The 7,089-nt window shown below is 41.8% G+C and overlaps 1 long non-coding RNA gene across 1 annotated transcript; it reads left to right on the top strand.

The window, feature by feature from the left end:
* The first annotated feature begins 395 nt into the window (after positions 1-395).
* LOC128091297 (uncharacterized) lies at positions 396-5,681 on the top strand. Its single transcript, XR_008211333.1, has 2 exons — positions 396-568; positions 3,540-5,681. It is a non-coding gene; the product is annotated as an uncharacterized LOC128091297 (long non-coding RNA).
* The last annotated feature ends 1,408 nt before the right edge of the window (positions 5,682-7,089 follow it).

Here is a 7,089-nt window from a genome sequence, read left to right on the forward strand (position 1 = left end):
AATTTGAATCTGAGCATACATCATTAAGCCAAAGGAACAACAGAGCAAACCAACAGGGCCATCTTCTTGTGTAATTGTATACTTCCAATCACACTGAGCCATAATGCTCAGCCATCGTATCTGCAGAGTGAGAAGGAAGGTCCGGAAGCAGAATGATGTCAGCCTGGAGGTCTGGTAAGGGGCTGTCTGGCTCCAGCTCTCACACCAGCTGCCTCTGCTCTAGGCAAGCCACCTCACTGCTTCTTTTCCTACCTAGGCATAGAGGACCTCTCTCCTTTGCAGGCCATGGTGAAACTTTACTCATCAATACACACAAAGCAACCAAGTCCTTCTGTTAAAGACATCTGTATGGGAACTGCTGAGTCACGGCCTGAACTTCTGATTGATCACCTGAGGTGAGCAATGAGCCAGCCAGAGGAGCACAGGTGAAGGCAATTCACCTGTGCTGCCAGAAGGGGTGGAGCCTGGCTCCACCTCTCCTAGACCTATTTAAGAGCTGGCTACCAGTGGGGAAGGATCTCTTTTGGAGATTTCCTCTCTGGAGTTTTGTAGTGAGCCCAGAGCACAGGTAAGCTTTTTATCCATTCTCTTTTTATTATTATAGCCTGCTATTATAACTTGCTTTGCTTAACTCTCTTGTTTATTTCATAATTGTAACCTCTTTATATCACTGTGAATAGTTGTTAATTTCTATTTTATTTTTGTTGATCTTGTCCATTTGGGAAGTTGTGTTTACCCCCTGCAAATCTGGGAGTAAGGGATGATCAGGATCATAATGTTTCTCTCTGAGGTGGTGGATGGGAGGGTAGACTGAGAGGGAGGGGATGAATGTTCAAATTTCAAAAAACAGTATAGATAGTTGAACTATTATTGCTTGCAAACTGGAGGCATTTTCCCCATGGTGCTTTTTTTTCTGTGGCCAAGAGTGAAATGACTTTTTTTTTATCAGCAGTGGTGTGCTGTTGCTGCCACAGTAATTGAAACAGACTGCTTCATCTAGGAAGCACCAAGCAGCAGTAGTTTTACCAGGAGATAAGGCTAGATGAAATCAATTGACTGGATTGAGGGGCCAAGGCAAACCACGTGAGTTTCAGTAGGGCTGAGTGTTGGGTCCTGCATTTTGGTCACAACAGTGCCAGGCAACCCTACAGATTTGAGGAGGAGTGGCTGGAAAGCTGCCTGATGGAAAGGGACCTTGGTGTACTGGTAGACAGTCAGCTGAATATGAGCCAGTAGTGTGCCCAGTTGGCCAATAATGCCAGTGGCATTCTGGCTTGTATCGGGAATGATGCGGTGAGCAGGACTAAGGAAGTAATCCTGCCCTGTACTTGGCATTGGTGAAGCCTCACCTCAAGTAGTGTATTCAGTTTTGGGCACCTCAGTCCAGAAATGACACTGAGATACTGAGCAGGTCCAAAGAATGGCAACAAGGCTTGTGAAGGGCTTGGAGAATATGCCCTATGAGGAGAGACTGAAGGAACTGGGGTTGTCCAGTCTGGGGAAAAGGAACCTGAGAGGAGACCTTACTACCCTCTTCCAATATCTGAAAAGTGCTTATAGTGAGAGCGGGGTTGGTCTCTTGTCACTGATGACAGGTGAAGGACAAGGGGAATTGTCCTCAAGTTCTGCCAAGGGGAGCTTTAGGTTGGATATTAGGAAACACTTCTTTACAGAAAGGATTGTTATGCACTGGAATAGGCTCCCCAGGGAGATGGTTGAGTCACCATCTCTGAATGCGTTTAAAAACCATTTGGATGTGGTGCTCAGGGACGTGATTTAACAAAGAGTTGTTAGTTAGGTAGTATGGTTAAGTCATGGTTGGACTCAATGATCTTCAAGGTCTTTTCCAGCTAGAGCGATTCTATGAGCAAGGAGGAACAGAGAAAAACCATGCAAAATACAAGTAAACATAGGTAGAAGTACCTACCTAAAGTACAACCTCATCAGTTTCTTCATTACAACCACTGCAGTAATGTGACAGGTGACAGTGGCTATTCCTTTGCAATTAGAGCAACATCTTTCCTTCCTGAGATGCAGCACTTGCCCTTGCACTCAGAGACCTCCCTTCAAACCGACTGGCCTGCCCACTGCAAGTTTGACTGCTGCAAGTGCTCTCCTCAGCAGGAAATCCTGTGAGGATGTGGTGACGCTCTTCTGTGGTTCTCCAGCTCTTCCATATCCTTGAGCATGGTGCAGAGTTAGCAGTAGGTGGTGAGCAAAACGTGTATGGCTGGAAAACAAAGGGCAGATTTGGTTCTGACTTCTCTATGGCCAGGGCAAAGTTGGGCAGGGTTGTGTTGATTAGAAGTTCTTTAATATTTTCAATGCTTTTTTACAATATTTTCTCAGATCTCCCCACTTTCTAACTTTGTAGAACAAGATTTTCCTAGCTTCAGCTTTTTGGCAATACCTATATGAAACCCCTGGACCACAGAATCACTGAATCGCCAAGGTTGGAAAAGATTTCCAAGGTCATCCAGTCCAACTGTCCATCTATCAATAATATTTCCCACTAAACCACATCCCACTTCTAAAAGTTTCTTGAACACCTCCAGGGCTGGTAACTCCACCACCTCCATGGGCAGGTGTGCTTGACCACTCTTTCAGATAAGCTTTTCCTAATGTCTAATCTGAATCTTCCCTGGTGCAACTTGAGGCCATTCCCTCTAGCCTTGTTTTTAGCTCTTCAGGGAGAAGAGGCTCAGCTGCTCCTCATAAGACTTGTGCTTTGGATCTCTCATCAATTTAATAGCTCTTTTCCGAACACGCTCCAGGGCCTCAATGTCTTTCTTGTGGTGAGTAGCCCAGAACTGAACACAGCGCTCTAGGTGTGGCCTCACCAGGGCTGAATACAGAGGAGTGATCACTTCCCTGCTCCTGCTGATAGCACTATTTCTGATACAAGCCAGAATGCCACTGGCCTTCTCAGCCACCTGCGCACACTGCTGGCCCATGTTCAATGCAGCATCAATCAATACCCCCAGCTCCTTTTCCTCCATACAGTCTTCCAGCCACTCTGTCCCAAGCCTGAAGCATTGCCTGGGGTTGTTGTGGCCAGTGTGCAAGATTCAGGACTTGGTGTTGTTGGACTTCATCCCATTGGCCTCAGCCCATTGATCCAGCCTGTCCAGACCCATCTGTAGGGCCTTCCAAACCCCAGGCAGATCGACATTTCCTGCGAATTTGCAAACTGACTGAGGGTACATTCATATCTCAGAAGGTACTTGGATGCTGCATTCCTGTTTCCTTAACAAAGGCTGTTGCAGAAAGTCACTGTTGGAACAGTGATGAAAGCGAGCAGTTTGTCTGTCATTTTAACTTCCGAAACATCAATAACCAGGCTCTGGGCTTCTGTTTCATGGCATTTTCAAATGAACAGCATTTGTTTTGCTGCCACTAACCTGGGGATTTCCTGCCTCATGCTGCTCTGGAAACTCACCAAGAGATTGAGAACCAGTCTGAGGTTTTTTTTTGTTTGTTTGTTTGTTTGTTGTTTTGTTTTTCCTCTCACATCTTTACTAGTAACAAATATTTTACAGGCCAGACTCTGGAGGACTGTTTCCTTGCAAGCATCCCACCTGTTATTCACATGCATGTCCACCTTCTCTGTAACAGAAGTGTGGGATTTAATTATAACGAGAACAAGCAGCAGAAAAGGTTATTCTAATTATCAGAGGAGGAGCACATTTAGAAGATAGATCCAAAGTCTACTGATCTCAGCAGAAGCCTTTTTCCACTGACCTAAGCAGGCTTTTGATCAGATCCCCAGTTAAGGAAAATGATAATGCTGCTGTTCAGTTTCTTTTTGCTGTAGGCTGCTAGACTGCTGTGTTTCTCACTTGTCTTGAAGTTGGCCCACTGACCAGCCTGGACAAAAATGCTGGCTCCTTGCCTGCTCTGGTCATGCTGTCTTTTACACCCTCTCTCAATTTTCCCTGCTGCTATTCCTGGTTGCCCTAACTGTTCTCACTGACTCCCAGGAGAAGAGATGGATGTTTTACAAGGAAGCAATGAAGTCAAATGGCTGAGACAGAAAAAGAAATCCCTGGATCTCAGAGCCATGCAGAGCCATTGAAATGTAAAATCAAGAGGAGAGCAGTGAAGGATTTATAAAAATGGAAATAGCTTTAAAGGGCCCACCAGAATGAAATTGTTCATGAGTCATGAGGGACTACCTCTACAAGTGACACAGTTTCTCCTGCTGGTAAGAGATCTCCATCCTCCCCAGGAAGTCTGCAGAAGACCATTTCTGTAAATTGCAATTGCAAAGACCATCACCTGATATGACACTGGAGGGCAAAAGTAGCATTACTTCAATACAATCCCAGCATGAAAAAGTTAACAAAATGTGCGTCACTGAGAAACCAATTGTACCTGCAGGGTAAGAAAAGGTCACACACAAATGCTTGAAAACTGGGCATGCTGCATAAACTGTTGATAGAAAACTCCTTCCTATTCATATGTGAATAGATCGAGAGTAAGCACGATCAGAGCACAAAGAGAAATAATTATGACTATTTTTCAGATTAATAAACTTTACCTAGATTTTTCTCTCATTTTTCCACAGTACTCTCTCTACTTAGATTTTAAGTAGGCCAGAGACTCTCTCCTCTTTCTCTTTCCTCTGTATATCAAAATACTCAGATTATTATTATTATTTATTGCTTTGCAGAAATAAAAGTAATGGAAGCTACTGGATTTCTTTGTCATGGTATGCCATCCCAAAAGAATTCGGGAGCCTTTCCTCTGAATTTCAAAACAAATGTTATTTGGTTCCAGCAGCTGGATCAGCTTGTTCTGGATATGTTCACAAGCAAAACCATGGCCTATGTTGATTTCATTAGGTGAGCTCCTAAAGAGCTGCATCAAGTGCTCTATGATGTTACGAATGGCAATACTTTAAGTACTGCCTGCATTGCCTGCTGTTAGATTATCTCCACTAAGAAGAAAAATGTATATGGATGTATGAAGAGAAAGTGAACTATTTGTTGTGACAATCTATAGCAGCATGTTGTGTGCTATTGCTTTGTTATCCGATTTTCTGTAACACTGGGAGAGAGACCATGTTTAATTCAGGAATTACTTATATAGATTTGTTTGAAAAATTTTTATGGAAATTCTGCTACTTTTGCCTCTGTCAAAACCAAGGGGCTTTGTAAAACTTCATTTTAAAAGTAGGCTGTGGAAATGACACTTTATCCAGACATATCCTCTCCACGTTTTCAAATGATGCTTCAGTCATTGTGTTTTGTCATCCTGTTTGCAAAGAATTTGCTGTTTATTTTTTAAAAACAAATTTTATGTTGTATGATATAGTAGATTATACGTAGTCAGAAGCACATTCATAGCACTCTGATGTACACTTCAAATGTTTCATACAGTATATAGTGCAACATAATGCAAAATGAGAAGTCAAATTTGAAAGGCAATAGTTCCAACTATCTTTAAAACACTCGTTTCTGCAGGGAATTTAAACATCTTTTAATATAGATTCTTATTCACAGGAATGATGTTCTTTGGCAGGAGAAAGGTTCATTTTCCTTACAGGTTAGATTCAAATCAAATGAAAAAATAAAGAACTGCAGGTCAGGAAAACTGCTTAAAAAGATAAGAAAAAAAGGGAACGCATTTTTACCTTGACATTGACAAAGCTAGGAAGGAACAGAAAAGGTTGCTAGAGAGATAGTAGTATGCACTTGCATAAGGATACAAATGCACGCATGTACTGATGCAGTACAGAATAACCTGGTTTTGGTCTGCATGTATTTGGCCCCTGGCTCTACTCCTTAGCTGGTGAAATGTCACACATGAAGATTTTTTTCTAAAGCTTGCAGTGGCAATAAGTGTGTTCCAAAAGAAGCATCACGTGCTGATGGAAAGAAGATTCGGAAAGACAAAGCCAACATACTCAGTGAAGTTCCTTTAACATCATGAGCGTGGCATACTGAAATGTATTTGGATGTTTATCCCTAAACAGCAGAAGCCTGCAGCTGAGAAACATACCTAAAAGATTATTCAACATCCTAATCAAGTCCTTTACCCTTAAAAATCACTGTTCCTTCCCTGCCTGTACAAGACTTTGCTGTTTCACGTGGTGCTCACTGCCTTATGTTTCTGTGTGATAATAAATTGTAACAGTATGCACAGCATTCTAAGCTGCTCTCAAATAACAAAATTATCAGAATCCAAATAATTGTCACCACCACAGTTTGCTTCAATAGCCACAATTGTAGGAACAATAGAAATCCTCTTTCATTTCTTATTAAATTCTTTGAAAGTATTAGAAAAATGTTCTGATTTCCTTTATTTATCCTGTTACATTAATAAAGCAGAGAATTTAATGGATTTGAAATGCTTTGAAGAAATGCCTTTCAATCCCAAACCAGAAAAGATTACTGGTAGTAAGTCTAAACTCTTTAAAAAAATTGTAATTTTAAATGACCAGAAAACAGTACATATCCACTCCTATAGGCTTCACCACTCATACAGTGTGAGGCAATCACTGTAAAGGAACAGATTTTGTGCAGATTGAGGTCCTTTTCCAAGCAGTGCAAATACCTGCAGAGCACACTGAGATGGTACAAGAACAAATGGCCCTGAAATATTTTGCCTTCGAAGGTATGTATCATGCTATGTGAAGGCTGGCCCACTTTCAGCTAACAGCAAAAGCTGTAATTCCTTTAGCAGAAGAATTAATTAAGCACCAAGTGAGAGGTGAGTTTTCATTAATCACTCTGAAACTGTTAACTTCTCTTGAACCATCCTACTGGTTTGTGAAAAGGTAGTTAGACATTTCTTAAGTCAAAACTGCTTAAATTGGCTTCACAGCACTGACAAGACCGTCCTGAAGTCTCTTTTTACTAAGGCACACTGTTATTTCTCATTGAATTAGTGCCAAGAGTGCATGGAGCCTTGTCGAGACAGATTAAACAGGGAAGGAGGGAAGCCTTGGACCCTTCAAAATCAATTCAAGCACCTGCATGAGCATCTGTGTCTTTGCCTAAAAAAAGTGCTATTGAAAGTTTTATTCGTCTTCTATCAAACATATTGGAAAAAGAGAGCCTTTCTCAAGGCAATTATCTTACTTCT

This window comes from Tympanuchus pallidicinctus, unplaced genomic scaffold, assembly GCF_026119805.1.
Source record: "Tympanuchus pallidicinctus isolate F22 unplaced genomic scaffold, pur_lepc_1.0 scaffold5, whole genome shotgun sequence".
NCBI lineage: Eukaryota > Metazoa > Chordata > Aves > Galliformes > Phasianidae > Tympanuchus > Tympanuchus pallidicinctus.